General features: G+C 46.0%; 1 protein-coding gene across 1 annotated transcript in view; it reads left to right on the forward strand.

Annotated features, from left to right (window-relative positions):
- Positions 1-463: 463 nt before the first annotated feature.
- The window catches only part of SERPINE2 (serpin family E member 2), a 125977-nt gene continuing 108162 nt past the window's right edge, over positions 464-18278 (forward strand). Inside the window, exon 1 of the mRNA XM_056564899.1 lies at positions 464-485. The gene's annotated coding sequence lies outside the window, so the exon portion shown is untranslated. The remainder of the gene's footprint in view (positions 486-18278) is intronic.

Consider the following 18278-nt stretch of genomic DNA (forward strand, 5'->3'; position numbering starts at 1 on the left):
AGGTATTGCAGCCCCCCCCCCATAGTTAGGTATTGAAGACCCTCCCTGTAGTTGGGTATTGCAGCACCGCCCCCAACCCCCTTGTAGTGGGGTATCGAAGACCCTCCCTGTAGTTTCGTATTGCAGCCGTCCCTCCCAGCAGTTACAACAGTTACTGTGGCCAAAAAAATTATAAAAATTTAACTCACCTCCCCTCAGCTCTTGCGCTTCCTCCCTGAGGTTCAGGCTCCGGCACAGGACTTCAGCAAGCTGTGCGCAATGAAATTACGTCATCACCTGCAGCTTGTAGTGGAAGCACTGATCCGCTCTGAACTATCTCTGGAGTACCTATGGAACCTTGTCCACGAGCACCCCATACCTGCAGTGCCGATATAATATTTTTTGGCAGGCAAGTTTACACTAACTTGACTAAACTACTTTCCTCTCTCTGCAGAGAGAAAAGCTGTGCCAGAGCAGGCCCCTTCCACTTAGGGCCAGGACAAAAGGTAGGCAGAATTAGATGACCTTGTTACAGGTAGGATGGAATCACAATTGTAATAGTAAAAAAAGTGGGTAGTCAGAAGCAGACTCTCACATAGGGCAGAGAATAGGGCAGTCCTGAGCTCACCCTTCTACCCATTTTCCTGCCAACTTGCATAATCATCATAAACAGCGGATCCACCACTGGGCAACAGTCCCTCTGCTGGACTAAAGTGCATGAGTGTCAAGTCAAAACTATAAACAGAACACTGTATAGAGGTCAGAGATCAGGTCAGGACACAATGAGTTAGCCAAAGCACAAATCAGGGAGCACAGTACAGCAAACAGACAGACAACCAAAGCGGAATAAAAAAGTCAAAGTCAAAACCAGAAAGTAAAGCAGTACCAAAACACTAAGTGAAAGGGAAGTCAAATGCAAACCAGAGTCAAACCAGATGTTCTATAAGGCACAGAACAACAGGCAAAAGAAAGGTCAGTAATCAGGTAGGAGGTCAGAGAGATGTGTAAGGCAAAGCAGACAGAAAGCTACAGGCACTGGTATGAGCTGTAATCCCAAGCAATAGGTGGAAGCAGACTGATGCCTTGTAAAGACCAGCTCAGGAGGGTGCAGTCCGGGGCTGATTGACCCCTTATTACACATTACCACCAAGATTATCTCAAACCCCACCAACAAGGTCACACAATGGGAGTGCCCTAGGGAATAACTTACTTTGGTGTAGAAAATTTCTTATGAGCCTGAAACATTTGCAGCAATTTGCTTAAAACAAGGACTCACCCCCAGAATAAAGAATCGGTCTGAGGCAATTTGCATGCATTAGCCTTAATGTATGTGCAAATGTAATATTTTGTAACAATATTGTTGGGTTTTCTGCTGTGGTATCCACTTGTTTTGTACTGTTCCTAATTTGGTGCTATAAAACACTTTCCCACACTGAGAAGTTAATTATATTTTGAGGTAATGAATCACTGCTGCATTGGGACACATTGTGAATAGTGCTGTAGGCACGTTTCATCCACTGAATGCAAGAGCAAGGAATTAAACCGCACTTAAACCTTTATTCAAGCCACATGTTCTTATGTTGGATTTTCTGTTCATTGCTGGTTGTTGTAACAGATAATTATGCATTGTGTTGTGTTCAAAAAAGAATCTCTGGAGATATTATAATTGTGAATAAAAAAAGGTGTAAAAGCTTCCTCTATATGCTCTGTGCCAAAACAACACTTAAAGTAAACTAAATAAAGAAAAATACTTTCTGTAGCATCATCCATTGTTCGGTTTTAAATTGATACACAGTCAAAAATCATCTCTCTAATGAATAATTTTATTCCCATACTTACTTAGTACTACTTGTTTCTGCTAATTGAAATGTCTGGTTAAGGGTACAAACACGACCGATCCTGTTCCTTTAGGCATTAACTATGTCAGATGAGGGAAAATGCAACCGACTTTGATTGTAACTTCTTCACCATAAGATCACCTATTGATAGAGATGTGCATTTCATTTTCTATGGCAATATACACCCTGTTCCAAATGATTATGCAAATTCCATTTAAGTGTCACAAAGAATACATATTTTGTTTTTCAAATTAACTCATGGATCATGGTCTCAGGGTTCATTTGATCACTGAAAACAATCTTGGACACCTGTGATAATTAGATTTGAATATGGGGAAGAAAAGGATTTCTCTGCTGCCAAAAAAGAGTGAAATAGTTCTATGCCTTGGATGAGGTATGAAAACATTTGATTTCTCACAAAAACTTAAGCGTGATCATCGAACTATTAGTAGATTTGTGGCTGATTCAAAGCACAGACGGGTTTGAGCAGATAAAGGCACATTGAGGAAGATTTCTGCCAGATCCATGCATTGGATCAAGAGAGCAGCTGCTAAAATACCATTTCATGGCAGCAAACAGATCAGATATTTGAAGCTGCTGGTGCCTCTGGAGTCCCACAGACATCAAGATGTAGAGTCCTCAAGAGTCTTGCAACTGAGTATAAACCTTTTGTTCGGCCACCACTGTCCAATGCTCACAAGCAGAAACAGCTGCATTGGGCAGAAAAATACATGAAGACAAATTTGCAAACAGTCCTGTTCACTGATGAGTGCGGTGCAACCCCTATGGTCCAGATGGATGGATTAGTGGATGGTTGGTGGACGGCCACCCTGTTCCAACAAGGCTGTGACGTCAGCAAGGTGGTGTGGAGTAATGTTTTGGGTCAGAATCATGGGAAGAGAGCTGGTCGGCCCCCTTTGGGGTCCCCAAAGGTGTAAAGATGATCTCTGCAAAGTATGTGGATTTTCTGACTGAACTCTTTCTTCCCTGGTACAGAAGGAAGAACTATGCTCTCCATAATAAAATCATCTTCATGCATGACAATGCTGCAAAGAATACCTCTGCATCAGTGGCTGCTATGGGGCTAAAAGGAGAGAAAGTCATGGTGTGGCCTCCATCCTCTCCTAACCTCAATCCTATTGAGAACCTTTGGAGCATCCTTAAATGGGCACTGTCACCAACTTTATTTTTTGATATGTTGTAGTACTTATGTACTACAACATATCTCTAATATACTTTTATATATATTTTTTCATTAAAAAGGTTTAATTTACATTTAAAAACCGGCCACTGAAAAAGGACTGATTTTGGAGTGGCAATCAGTCCTTTTTCAGTTAGGCTGCACTCGCTCCCTGCCTGTCAATCAGACAGGCGGGAGCGAGCGCATTGGCTCCCCGGCCACTGGCTTGGAGGCCACTCCTCCCGCACATCGCCGCCGCCGCCTCGTTGCCGCCGCTGTCCCTGCACGCCCACTGCCGGACTCTGCAGTAACTGCAAGTGTAATGAGGGAACGAGGTATGCGGGGCGGGGGGGAGGAGGGAACAGGCTAGTGCCGTAGCGCGGGGGGGGGGGGAGGGAACAGGCTAGCAAAAAAAAAAATAGGATGGTGGGAGCTACCCTTTAAGCAAAAGATCTATGAGGGTGGGAGGCAGTTTACATCCAAACAGCAGCTCTAGGAGGCTATTCTTACATCTTGAAAACAAATTCAAGCAGAAACTGAGATAAGTGAATCGAAGATGACAAATCTGAATTTGTTACGAATTTTATGAAAAATTACATTCGCAACGAATGTGAATATCGCAGGGATTCTATCGCGCGAATCGCTTCATTAAACTCCATTTAGTGCGGTCCAAGCTTCAAGGCATCTAAAATGGTGGATCCACATGTGAGGACATGGGGAAAGGAACTCTGGGAAGGCAAGGCGGGTAGGCAGGATGACCCTGAATCATTTGCAGGATGCAGCCTATCAGCAGCCAGTCACCCTTGTGATGTCACAGCCCTATATAATCGGCAGCCATATTCCGGCTAGTCACTTCATTAAGTACACTGCAGAGAGATAGGACTGACAGGCTGTGTGTGATACACAGAAAAGCTTTTTCCAGCAGCGTTACACCTCCTAGTCACATCAGCGTTCTGGTGGACAGAGAGCATTGCTTTTTTTCACTTAAAAAGATTTTTACTGCAGCCATTAAACTTCCAGTCACTTTCTACAGCATTATATTACAGAGAGGGGCAGATAGCTGTGTATTGCCTCATACATTTCAACAACCTGCCTCAATTTCATATACCTTAGCAGAGGAGGCAGGAATAATGTTTCAACGCAATTCTGTGTCTCTGTTCCACAACAAATCATCTGCTGGTTATACTAGTCTGTAGACGGTATAATATCCAGCAGTCCATTCCTAATAGTCTTTGACAATTTGACAATAGAGTGCAATTTTGGGTTTAGTACACAGCTTTTGTGTGTGCTGCAGCACTGTTGTGTACTGCTGGTGTTGTGCAAAAAATACGTTTTTTTAAGCATACTATAGCGCATTTTTCTTCCCTCATAAGATCATACCACATACTGTACCTACATCTAATTAGTGTACTATTTTGTACCTGTTCAACTCTCAAGGGCCTAGATTTAAGGTACTGCTCCCCAGTTACAAACATTCCTCCGCATCAGACCTTTTTTCACCCACCTTCGTCACTGGGTACTGGTATTGCCACCTACCATACCAGGCTGTCTCATTCAGCCACTATACAATCTCCTCATGCTTCAGCCACCTCCAGACTTTGCCATTCAGCCAATATATGGTCTTCTCATGCTTCTGCCAGCTACAGGCTGTGCCATTCAGCCACTATATGGTCTCCACATATGCCGCCAACTCCAGGCTGTGCCATTCAGCCACTTTATGGTCTCCTTATATGCTGCCAACTCCAGGCTGTGCCATTCAACCACTAAATGTTCTACTCATGCTGCCGCCAACTCAAGGCTGTGCCATTTAGCCACTATATGACTCATGCTGCCGCCAACTCCAGGTTGTGTCATTCAGCCACTATATTGTCTCCTCATGCTTCTGCCAACTCCAGGCTGTGCCATTCAGCAACTATATGGTTTCCGGATGCTTCTGCCAATTCCAGGCTGTGCCATTCAGCCATTATATGGTGTACTGATACTGCTGGGCCTGGGACATTACCAACAAATAATCATGATAGAACTAGCTACCATAAATCTTCAATTTAAATTTTAAAATTCATCTTTAAATCTTAGGGATTATGAGGCCCTATTGTCTCCTCATGCTGCCGCCAGCTGCAGGCTGTGTCATTCTGCCACTATATGGTGTACTGATGCTGCTGGGCCGGGACCTTACCTACAAATTGTCATGGCAGAACTAGCTACCATAAATCTTCAATTTAAATTTAAAAATTCATCTTCAAATCTTAGGGATTGTGAGGCCCTATGGTCTCCTCATGCTGCCGCGAGCTTCAAGCTGTGTCATTCAGCCACTATATGGTCTCCTCATGCTGCCACCAACTCCAGGCTGTGCCATTCAGCCACTATATGGTCTCCTCATGCTTCTGCCAATTCCAGGCTTTGCCATTTAGCCACCATATGGTCTTCTCATGCTTCACTACCTCCAGGCTGTGACATTCAGCCACTATATGGTCTCCTCATGCTTCTGCCAATTCCAGGCTTTGCCATTTAGCCACCATATGGTCTTCTCATGCTTCACCACCTCCAGGCTGTGACATTCAGCCACTATATGGTCTCCTCATGCTTCTGCCAATTCCAGGCTTTGCCATTTAGCCACCATATGGTCTTCTCATGCTTCACCACCTCCAGGCTGTGACATTCAGCCACTATATGGTCTTCTCATGCTCCAGCCAACTCCAGGCTGTGCCATTCAGCCACTATATGGTCTCCTCATGCTTCAGGTGGTAGCTCGCCTCGCAGCCAGCTCGATGCTCACCAGAATGGGTACTAAAAAATTGTAAATAAATTCAAATTAAGTTAAATAAAAATTACATTAAAAATCTATTTACTCTTTTTAATTTTGATGCCATATGGTCTCCCTGCTGCCACATTCATATCCTCTGCTGCAGTGATTCTAATAGCGATGCCTGTAATCTGCATGTCATACTGAATAACAGTATGATTTCACTAACACTGCACACTCCCTATGCGTGTTAGAAAAAAACAAACAGTTTTACACCCCTATTGAGGCTCTCTGTAGGCCAGAAAATAGCCATTTTTAGTACAGATTTGCCACAAACAATTCAGACCGAATCAAATTTTTTTCGGAAAATTTGGCGAAACGGCCGAATCAAATTTTTAAAAAGTTCGCTCATCTCTAGATGCAAGACTTGTGAAACTGCTATCAAATAAGTGGTCCTATGTTAAAATGTTACGTGACCTGTTAAAATGTTGTTAAAAGTTTGATTGAAATAGCTTTTGAAATTTTCATTTCTTCACAACCTATAAAGTGTTTTCAAACTTACTGTGCGTAATAATTTGGAATTGTGTATTGTAAGTTAAAAAATATTGTTATCATTAGGAGATTTGTTCAATAAAATTTGAATTGTACTCTTAATAGTTGATAACATGAGAATTATGCTGACTGTTAGTTACATCAATTATTTAGGTAAACGAGAAAAATATAATTTGCATAATGATTTGGAACAGCACAGTGATTGACTGGTATGTGGGCAGGGACCAGATTATATTATGATGATTATGATGGTGGGTCATGGCTACCGCCACTGAATGGCTGAGCAGACTCTTCCTTGTATGAAAACTGAAGTGAAGTGAGGTGATCTTGACATGGTGCCTTCAGATTGGTGGCTGTCGAGAATTTCAGAAGATAAACACATTTTTACACAGACTGGTAGCCAGGAGCACTACTTTCAGTAAACAGGTGATGCCAAATTTAGTTTATTATTTGGAATGCTTACTCTTTTACAGTTTTGTTTCTTGTTTATGTCTCAAAGTGTACCATGACATAATAGAAAATCTCCAGGCTTACTCTTTAACTGGTGCTGATCCTGTCTGTATGCTTAAATCCTGGCTCCTATTTTCTTATTTCTGTTGCTCTTACAGCAAGCACTTCACTGAGTGTTATGTTCCTCGCTCAGACTGCTCATGCTGGCTGTGAGCGCATTGCCACGCTCCCTCCACTAGCCGGCGGGGCTGGGATTCGCATCCCGGGACCTGCCTGCATGCAAGTCCCAGCCCTTCACTCAGCTCGGTCCCCTGCTTTCTCTCTACCTGCTTCTCAGCTCTGGCGGGTGTGACGGAGCTTTAAGATTTAAAGGGCCAGTGCGCCCATACTCAGTTTTGCACCTGTCACTCACTTATAAAGTCCTGCTCCTCAAAAAACACTTCACTGCCAGATCATTGTTGCCTCGTACCATTGAGAAAGTGTCATTGTGATTTGCCTTGCCGTGTTTCTGATCCCTTCTTCTGTGACCTGACCTTGCTCCTGTGCTGCCTGCCTACTGACCTCCTTCTATGTTCCCAAATACGCACCTGTGCCACCTGTCCTGACCTTCTGCTATCCAGACTATGAGTTTCTGCATCCCTCCTGTGCCTCGAATCTCCTCAGCTGCCTGTGTGGTCGAGTCATGCCAGGGTAGCAAAGTGGTTGCCGCTTGCCGAAGCAAGACCATCCCACTTTGCGACGGGCTCTGGTGAAAACCAGCGGACCTTAGACTCCGCTCCCTGGTACGGCCTGTGTCATCTGCCACACAAGTTCAGTGGATCCACTACCTCCGGTGTTCCTGTCTTCCTAACCGCGAGTGTTACAGTAAGATCTGGCCATGGATCCCGCTGAGGTAACTCTGCCAGAAGTCGCGGTCTTCCCTCTGTTGTGGTCCGCCAGTCGCAGCAGTTGGCCCGACAGGCGCAACAACTTACTCAACTGTCCACCATGATTCAACAGTTATTAGCCATGCAGCAGCAACTGCAACCTGCTCCAATTCCTCCACCTGTTCCTGCAGCATCTACAGGCTCCAAGATAAGCTTACCTCTGATCTAACTCTGATCTCAAAAGAGAATACTACCTCTCTTTGACCTTTTCTGGACAAATCCACACTTCTGTCAAGACTTCATTCATCGCTACTGCGTTTTTGGACTCTGGTTCCGCAGGTGACTTCATTGATGCCTCGTTGGTCCTTAGATATCATCTTCCTGTTACTTGGCTGGCCAAGCCTTTATTTGTCTCTTTTGTTAATGGACAAAATCTGGAATGTAAGGTGCTATTCCGTACTGAGCCTCTCGTCATGCAAGTGGGTGTCTTGCATAAGGAAAAGATTGAATTCTATGTCCTACCCCACTGTACCTCTGAGCTTCTTCTTGGTCTTCCTTGGCTCCAACATCATTCTCCGCAACTTGATTGGAGAACTGGAGACATTACTTGCTGGGGACAATCCTGTCAAAATCTTTATCTTAGGCCAATCCAGCCTAAGGTTTCTCATCTTTCTCTTTTGCTGGACTGCCTCCACCCTACGAAGACTTCTCTGATGTATTCTGTGAGAAGAAAGCCGAGACTCTACCTTCTCATCGCCTTTACAATTGTCCCATTGATTTACTGCCTGGAACCACACCTCCTCGTGGAAGAAATTACCCGATATCTGTTCCTGAGACCCAAGCTATGGCTAAATATATCCAGGAAAACCAAAAGGGATTTATCTGTAAGTCCTCTTCTCCTGCTGGAGCAGGTTTCTTCTTTGTACGGAAGAAGAATGGCTCACTCTGTCCATGTATTGACTACAGGGGACCTAAAGGGGTATTCCAGGATTTTTTTAATTTGATTATGCTACAGGGGCTGTAAAGTTAGTGTAGTTCATAATAAAGTGTCTGTACCTGTGTGTGTGTGATGGTTTATTCACAATTCTTCTGTGATTTTCACTCCAATATTTATTTGTACCAGCATACAATATGACTGTTGTCTCAGATTTTTCCCAGCTTGCAATGAGGCCGAGACCTGACTAACTAGTCAACTGATGACAGAGAGCCTGTCTGCTTCAATGGGTGGAGCGATCAATCTGCAACTAATGCAACAGCTGTAGGCACCCTGATTGAAAACCACACTGATTTGAATGGATGCAACTCATTTATGTTTCAATGAGTGGGGTGGCTGATGTGTGGGAGGGAGGAAGATGGAATTGTGGGATTTGTAGTTAAAAAAAGAAAAGTCAATCAGGAAATACTAGTTCACAAACTGCTAGCCACAGTATTATGGTAATCTCACAACATAGCCATTTAGCCCCAAGACAGGCGCAGATACTCCCTAAGCATGTCCATTAATGTCTGCCAGGTACATACTAAAATCACCTTATGCTGGATAACCCCTTTAACAAAATCCCAATAAAAAATCGTTATCCTCGTCCTTTGATCTCCGAACTTTTTGACCTTCTCTGGGAGGCCAAGGTCTTCTCTAAATTGAACTTACGGGGAGCTTATAAGCTTATTAATATCCGCAAGGGAGATGAATGGAAAACGGCCTTCAATACTCGTGACGGACATTTTAAGCATCTCGTAAAGCCTTTTGGTCTCTGCAATGTACTTGCCGTTTTTCAAGAATTTGTCAATGATATTTTCCAAGATCTTCTCTACATCTGTGTCGTCGTGTACCTAGATGGCATCTTGATCTTCTCTACCAACTTAGAGGAGCATCGTACTCATGTTAGTCAGGTTCTTCAGCCTCTTTGGCGGAATCATCTCTAAGCCAAACTGGAGAGATGCCTATTTGAGAAGTCTAGTCATACGTTTCTCGGCTACATTGTCTCTCATCAAGGCCTCATCAAGAATCTTTTGTACCTTCAGTCTGCTCAGCGATTGAATCCCCGCCAGGCTAGGTGGTCTTTGTTCTTTTCTAGATTCAATTTCTTCATCCACTTCCGTCCAGCAGGTAAGAATACTAGAACTGATGCTCTCTCCAGGTCCTCTGACGTTGTAGGTTTAGACTCCTCTCCAAGGCATATTATTTCTCCAGATAGCTTGATTTCCGCTGCTCCTGCCGATATTCAACAAGTTCTGGAGAGTTCTCTGTACCCGTCTAGACATCAAACTGGACTTCTTCTCAGCCTACCACCCTCAGTCTAACGGTAAAGCGGAGAGGGTTGATCAAATTCTGGAGACTTATCATCGTCATTTTGTCTCTGCTCGCCAAAATGATTGGGTCGACCTTCTTCCCTAGGCAGAATTCTCATATAATCATAAGGATACCGAGTCTACATGGTCTTTACCCGTCTTTGTTGTTTATGGACTTCATCTCCGTCCCCCTCTCCCACTTCCAGTTTCTTCCGATGTGCCAGCTGTTGATGACCTTGTATGTGACTTTTCTTCCATCTGGCAACAAACTCAACTGTCATTATCGCAAGCTTCCACACACATGAAGGCACAGGCTGATAAGCGTAGAAGACCTCCTCCGTCCTTCTCTCCTGGTGACAAGGTTTGGGTTTCCTCTAAATTCAGGGTGGGCCATTTATATGGATACACCTTAATAAAATGGGAATGGTTGGTTATTATTATAATGTCCATTGAATGAATACGTCTGGAATTATTGATTTATGTGACTAATACAGTACTTTTTCTGTAAGTCCTCTAGAATTGGACTGGCCCACCACAATCATACTCTTTATAAAAATACAGAAATACTTACATATTACAGGAGAAAGATGAAAAACAGTAGAGGAATACAGCTGAATGGAGGCGACAGCCGTTTCACACGTCTTGGTGCTTCATCAGGCTTCATCAGATGTAATGGAATCAAGTAATGCTTATATGGATGTGCAGGATGGGAAAATGAAACAACCCAGCTGACCTTGTTGGCTTTAAGTCCTGTGCAATGATAACAAATTCTATATTGAAAAATAAAAGTGGACATGCACATGTTTTGGGTCTTCATAACGATTTCCTTGGTGAATCCAAAAAATGCTTATTCATTTTTCTTTGTTTCCTTCGTCGATATCTTTGTGGACTCTCTGTGCCCCCTTAGTGACGTCACTACTAGCCGCTCACATCACCGAGCTATTTGCCACGAGGACGGAAGCCGGTTGAGACGCTACCGGCCGGAGCGTTCTCCCGCTATACCTGTTCTAAAGATCTCTACCCTGGAAGGTGACTGTTCTGACCATCTACAGACTCCAGGTACTCAATCATATCAGGAAGCTATATCATATTTCTGTTAAGGAAGGGCAGATACCATTGCATTACATTTTGCAGCGCTGGAGCAACCCACTAACGGGCCCACTACGGAAGGACTTATTCATTTCTTGGCTGCCATATTATTCATTTAACATTTCCAGGTATCTAACTAGTATAATACCATTCACTTATTGCACCATTTCATTATCATTGTCCTCTATTCATTTTTTCAAACCTCATCCATATTTCAGAAACCTCTGTACTTTGTTCCATTATGATGAAGCACTACTAATCTTAAAGGGGTAGTCCATTGGCGAAAAACTTATCCCCTATCCTAAGGATAGGGGATAAGTTTGAGATTGCGGGGGGTCCGACCGCTGGGGCCCCCTGCGATCTCTCTGTACGGGGGCCAGGCTCTCCGGCCAGATAGCGGGTGTCGACCTCCGCACAAAGCGGCGTCCGACACCCCCCCTTAATACATCTCTATGGCAGAGCCGGAGATTGCCCCCTGCGATCTCAAACTTATCCCCTATCCTTAGGATAGGGGATAAGTTGTTCACCACTGGGTTCACCACTGGACTACTCCTTTAAGGTAGGACATCACCTCTGTTTTTTATCTATTGTCATTCTTCCCAGCTATTTCCCAGAGCGTGCTCCTATAATATTTAGATTTGTAAATTACTTCTATTAAAAAATCTTAATCCTTCCAATTGTCAGGGTCCGGACTAGCGGCTGGTGAGGACACTGGAGATGGATCCTCTGTGCCAGAGAGGCGATGACGCGGGCCGTACTGGGGAATCAGTTCTAAGCAGTTACTGGTGTTCACCAGAGCCCGCCGCAAAGCAGGATGGACTTGCTGCGGGAGTAACTATCAGGTCGTGTTCCCCAGTAGCGACTCGACCTCTCTGGCAGCTGAGACTGGCGCGGTACACAAGGACTAGACAGAGGCAAGGTCAGACGTAGCAGAAGGTCAGGGCAGGCAGCGAGGATCGTAGTCAGGGGCAACAGCAGAAGGTCTGGGTACACAGGCTTGGGAACACACTATAATGCTTTCTCAGGGCAAAAGGCAACAAGATCCGGCAAGGAGAGGAAGAAGAAGTTTTTTTTTATAGGAATGGGAGTGATTGGGCCAGGCACCAATTAGTGGTGCACTGGCCCTTTAAATTTTAGCAAGCCGGCGCGCACGCGCCCTAGGGAGCGGGACCGCGCGCGCCGGGAGGAAGCAGACTGGGGCGAGAGGTGCGTGACATGGGGCGCGATCAGAGGGCGGGCACGACCCGTGCCTCAGATCGCGTCCCCTCCGGAGACCAGGGAGCAGCGCTCGCTGTCAGCGATGCCGACCGGAGCGCTGCAGACAGACACCAATATTTATTAGCTTCTGAAGTTTTCTGTCTAACTGCTCAATGATGATGTCATGTCCAGGGAGCTGTGCATGATGGGAAAATCTCCCCATAGGAACTGCACAGCTCCTGGGACGTGAGTCATCAGAAAGCAGTTAGACAGAAAACAACAACTCAACTTCAGAAGCTAATAACTATTGGAAGGATTAAGATTTTTTAAGTAATTCACAAATCTGTTTAACTTTCCGGAGCCAGTTGATATATAAAAAAAAGTTTTGGCCTGAAATACCCCTTTAAGCTCATAAGTACTGAAAGGATTAAGATTTTTTAATAGAAGTAATTTACAAATCTGTTTAACTTTCTGGAGCCAGTTGATATATAAAAAAAAAGTTTTTTCCTGGATAACCCCTTTAAGGTTATACCATTAAAGTGCTCAAATAATAAAAATGATACTGTGTTTAAATATAATTGCTGTTAGGTGCCCAAACAGCTCCTAAATCTCTCCATGAAGAGAAGTGTGGGATCTGGGGTGTAAGCTCTGGATGCTTACAACCCTACTTTTACAGTACCACCTTTATTTGCATTCCATGTACTTCAACCTTTTTTTTTTTTCCATATTAGTACACATTCCAGATGATGGCCTCTCATTAATATAACAATCACATTTTGGGCTAAGCAGCATTTTTTATACTTACATGGACAAGCAACCTAGTTCTAGTGGCTGTCATGAAATTCATCATTAGTGACTTGTCTAGCTCAAATTACTCACATCTTTAAGGTGCCAATTCACACAGGTCTAAAGGGCACAGAACTGGCATCGAGGCTTGGCAGTGACGATATTTAGTGATGACTTACAGGGCCCTAATTAAAAATTAACATGTTTACCCAAGACATACCAATGCTATACTTTTATACTGCAGCATTCAGACTATGGACATTATTGTGATATCTAATGGCCATGCTAGAGGCATTTTCCTGTCTCATCATTTTAACATTGATGAGGACTAAAGAACATCTCTGACCTTTTCCCAAGGAGCCAAAATTAAATGTTGAGGGTGGAAGTGAAACTCGTTTGATGGAAATGAGTCATAGAAGCTTAAAACCTGAAGGATCGCAGATGCTGGCACTTGATAATCATTAATGTGAGAAGATGTTTTTTCTCAATGGATATGTCTTAACCATTTACCCAGGAGAGGTTTGTGGTATTGTATACACTATTTAAATTATACAAGGTTTTCCTGCTCTTACCAAAGATTTGGTCTAGCACAATTTAACCATACGTGTATCACTCAATGCAGTTCGTTCTCCTCAGTGATAGGGAAAGTAAAGAAAACAGATACATTCATTATCAAAAAATAATGCACCAAGGAGTTGTAGAAATCAAATGAAACTTTGCATTTGTAAATATAATGGTATTAAGTGATTACAATATACAAGTGAAAGAACACATTTATTAGGGAAAACTGTATAATTGAGAAGAGAAGCTAATACCCTGATGGACTACCTCTAGCTTAAATAAAAGAGGAGATATAGTTGGGCATGGAGGAATACCGGATTAGTATGGCATCCGCAGCACCAATTTGCCTACAAATGTTGCAGCTGGGCCTGTAGATCCTACGCACCTATAGGTTGCCAAAGCTACTGTTACGCCTAGCGCTCCGGGTCCCCGCTCCTCCCCGGAGCGCTCACGGCGTCTTTCTCCCTGCAGCTCCCCGGTCAGTCCCGCTGACCGGGAGCGCTGCTCTGTCATGGCCGTTGGGGATGCGATTCGCACAGCGGGACGCGCCCGCTCGCGAATCGCATCCCAGGTCACTTACCCGTTCCCGTCTCCTGCTGTCATGTGCTGGCGCGCGCGGCTCCGCTCTCTAGGGCGCGCGCGCGCCAGCTCCCTGAGACTTAAAGGGCCAGTGCACCAATGATTGGTGCCTGGCCCAATTAGCTTAATTGGCTCCCACCTGCTCCCTGGCTATATCTGAGTTCCTCCCTTGCACTTCCTTACCGGATCTTGTTGCCCTTGTGCCTAGTGAAAGCGTTTTGTGTGTCTAAAGCCTGTGTACCAGTACTTCTGCTATCCACCCTGACTACGAACCTTGCCGCCTGCCCCCGACCTTCTGCTACGTCCGACCTTGCTTCTGTCTACTCCCTTGTACCGCGCCTGTCATCAGCAGTCAGAGAGGTGAGCCGTTGCTAGTGGATACGACCTGGTCACTACCGCCGCAGCAAGACCATCCCGCTTTGCGGCGGGCTCTGGTGAAAACCAGTAGTGACTTAGAACCGGTCCACTAGCGCGGTCCTCGCCAATCCCTCTCTGACACAGAGGATCCACTACCTGCCAGCCGGCATCGTGACAGTAGATCCGGCCATGGATCCCGCTGAGGTCCCTCTGCCTTATATCTCTGATATCACCACGGTGGTCGCCCAGCAATCCCGACAGATCGCCCATCTAACCCACCAGCTGTCGGAAATGTCCACCATTGTGCACCAACTTCAGTCGCAACTTCAGCAGCAATCATCTCCTCCGCCAGCTCCTGCACCCCTTCCGCAGCGAGTGGCCACTCCTAGCCTCCGCCTGTCCTTGCCGGACAAATTTAAGTTTTGCCGTGGCTTTCTTTCGCAATGTTCCCTGCACATGGAGATGATGTCGGACCAGTTTCCTACTGAAAGGTCTAAGGTGGCTTTCGTAGTCAGCCTTCTGTCTGGAAAAGCCCTGTCATGGGCCACACCGCTCTGGGACCGCAATGACCCCGTCACTGCCTCTGTACACTCCTTCTTCTCGGAAATTCGAAGTGTCTTTGAGGAACCTGCCCGAGCCTCTTCTGCTGAGACTGCCCTGCTGAACCTGGTCCAGGGTAATTCTTCTGTTGGCGAGTACGCCATACAATTCCGTACTCTTGCTTCTGAACTATCCTGGAATAATGAGGCCCTCTGCGCGACCTTTAAAAAAGGCCTATCCAGCAATATTAAAGATGTTCTGGCCGCACGAGAAACTCCTGCTAACCTGCATGAACTCATTCATCTAGCCACTCGCATTGACATGCGTTTTTCTGAGAGACATCAAGAGCTCCGCCAGGAAAAAGACTTAGATCTCTGGACACCTCTCCCACAGTCTCCACTGCAATCTGCGCCTAGGCCTCCCGCCGAGGAAGCCATGCAAGTGGATCGGTCTCGCCTGACCCTGGAAGAGAGGAATCGCCGTAAGGAAGAGAATCTTTGTCTGTACTGTGCCAGTACCGAACATTTTTTGGTGGATTGCCCTATCCGTCCTCCACGCCTGGGAAACGCACGCTCGCACCCAGCTCTCGTGGGTGTGGCGTCTCTTGATGCTAAGTCGGCTTCTCCACGTCTCACGGTGCCTGTACGGATTTCTACTTCAGCCAGCTCTTCCCTCTCAGCCGTGGCCTGCCTGGACTCTGGTGCCTCTGGGAATTTTATTCGGGAGTCCTTGGTGAATAAATTCCGCATTCCGGTGACCCGTCTTGTCAAGCCACTCCACATTTCCGCGGTCAACGGAGCCAGGTTGGATTGCACCGTGCGTTTCCCCACGGAGCCCCTCCTAATGTGCATCGGACCTCATCACGAGAAAATCGAATTTTTGGTCCTTCCCAATTGCACTTCCGAAATTCTCCTTGGACTACCCTGGCTTCTACACCATTCCCCAACCCTGGTCTGGTCCACTGGGGAGATCAAGAGTTGGGGTCCCTCTTGTTCCAAGGACTGCCTTCAACCGGTTCCCAGTACTCCCTGCCGTGACCCTGTGGTTCCTCCTGTATCCGGTCCCCCTAAGGTCGTTAAGGACTCTGCCTGCCACAGGAAATGCCTCTCCCCCCCTCCCAGTCCCATCAGGCAAGCCTCTGTGTCCCCTCATGGCTCCCGTCCTTGTGTCTTCCTGCCCCGTGCCAAGCTTCACCCTCTGCCCTCCCTCCCCATTCCTACTCCTGCTGTACTGCCTGCCATTGAGGAAACCATCCATTCCTTCCCGGTGTCCTCATCCCAGGGGAGGCAGTCACCGGACAAAAAAAAGGGGAGACCTAAGGGGGGGGGTACTGTTACGCCTAGCGCTCCGGGTCCCCGCTCCTCCCCGGAGCGCTCACGGCGTCTTTCTCCCTGCAGCTCCCCGGTCAGTCCCGCTGACCGGGAGCGCTGCTCTGTCATGGCCGTTGGAGATGCGATTCGCACAGCGGGACGCGCCCGCTCGCGAATCGCATCCCAGGTCACTTACCCGTTCCCGTCTCCTGCTGTCATGTGCTGGCGCGCGCGGCTCTGCTCTCTAGGGCGCGCGCGCGCCAGCTCCCTGAGACTTAAAGGGCCAGTGCACCAATGATTGGTGCCTGGCCCAATTAGCTTAATTGGCTCCCACCTGCTCCCTGGCTATATCTGAGTTCCTCCCTTGCACTTCCTTGCCGGATCTCGTTGCCCTTGTGCCTAGTGAAAGCGTTTTGTGTGTCTAAAGCCTGTGTACCAGTACTTCTGCTATCCACCCTGACTACGAACCTTGCCGCCTGCCCCCGACCTTCTGCTACGTCCGACCTTGCTTCTGTCTACTCCCTTGTACCGCGCCTGTCATCAGCAGTCAGAGAGGTGAGCCGTTGCTAGTGGATACGACCTGGTCACTACCGCCGCAGCAAGACCATCCCGCTTTGCGGCGGGCTCTGGTGAAAACCAGTAGTGACTTAGAACCGGTCCACTAGCGCGGTCCTCGCCAATCCCTCTCTGACACAGAGGATCCACTACCTGCCAGCCGGCATCGTGACAGCTACATTGCTATAAATGCCCGATTAGCAATAAATCTGGTGACTAGGCAGGCCAGAAGTGTTGTAGTCCGGCAGAGACATTCCTAGGAAACCCTTGCTGTGTGTCGACAAGCATTATTCTGCTAAAATAATATACCATAAGAGGCAACATATGTGGCCACAGAATGTCCGGCACAAATGGCTGATCTGCTAGTGTCCCTCGTATCACTACAGAGGCTAATGACTGACTGTGGTATTCACCATGTGGCCTCCATACTCAAACCTGACCCATGTCAAATCCCAAACAATACCCGGATTTATACAGTTCCAGTCCATAGTAGCCCAGGGTTCTCATTTATGACATCACATAAGAAGACAGTGGCTCTCTGGAAGATACATAATGGACACTGTGACACCAAATTTCCTTCGAATATATCCCTGAAAATGGTTCTGGCAGAGACGGGTGTATGTAATAAATGTGGAACCTGTGTATGAATGGTGGAAAAGATAATCGAGGAGCTACTCGTGCTTATTGGCAGATCAAGCAATTTTTTTTACTGGTGGTCTGTCTGGGTGGTCTAGAGCCTGTTTGCCGTGTGTGTGTGTCCACACATAACTACTGTTCCTAACACCTCTAACAGCAACAGCTTGGTCAAAATGGCAGACAATTCAGTTTTTTCTCAGTCCAGTGATGCGCCCCCTCTCAAAGTCTGCCAACAGGGCAAAATGTCTTGAAGTATCTCTCGCCAAGAGGTACGCTACCCAAAAATAACCTCTGAGAACTTTCTACAGGGCAGTGTAGGACCCAGTGTCTAATCAGAGTTGTCCAATATTGCTACCTTGATGCATACATTTTTTTTGTTAAGGAGTGTATAGTAATATTTTGTAAGTGTTGGTCATTGTGAAAAATAATGAGAAATATATTGGGAATTACATTGGCTTCTTTAGCACATCCACATATTATGATGCACTGCATGCGGGAATATTTTTTAAATATAAATTCAGGATCTATTTAGCATTTGGGGACAAGGATCATTTGTATGGAAAGTGGATTCTTTCTGCGGAGTCTGCAAGGCAGTGCATTGCCATCTATGAGACAACGCATTTACGAGCAGTCCTAGAGCCAGTAATGACTCAGAACACACAGGTAAAAACACCCAAGAAGGGCTAGGAGCAAAACATTGCACTATTCTGAAGTCTCTTCTATGAGCCCTGATCTAAATCCTATTGAACATCTGAAACCTGCAGTCTGGAGAAG

The sequence above is a fragment of the Hyla sarda genome, chromosome 3, assembly GCF_029499605.1.
Source record: "Hyla sarda isolate aHylSar1 chromosome 3, aHylSar1.hap1, whole genome shotgun sequence".
NCBI classification, from domain to species: domain Eukaryota; kingdom Metazoa; phylum Chordata; class Amphibia; order Anura; family Hylidae; genus Hyla; species Hyla sarda.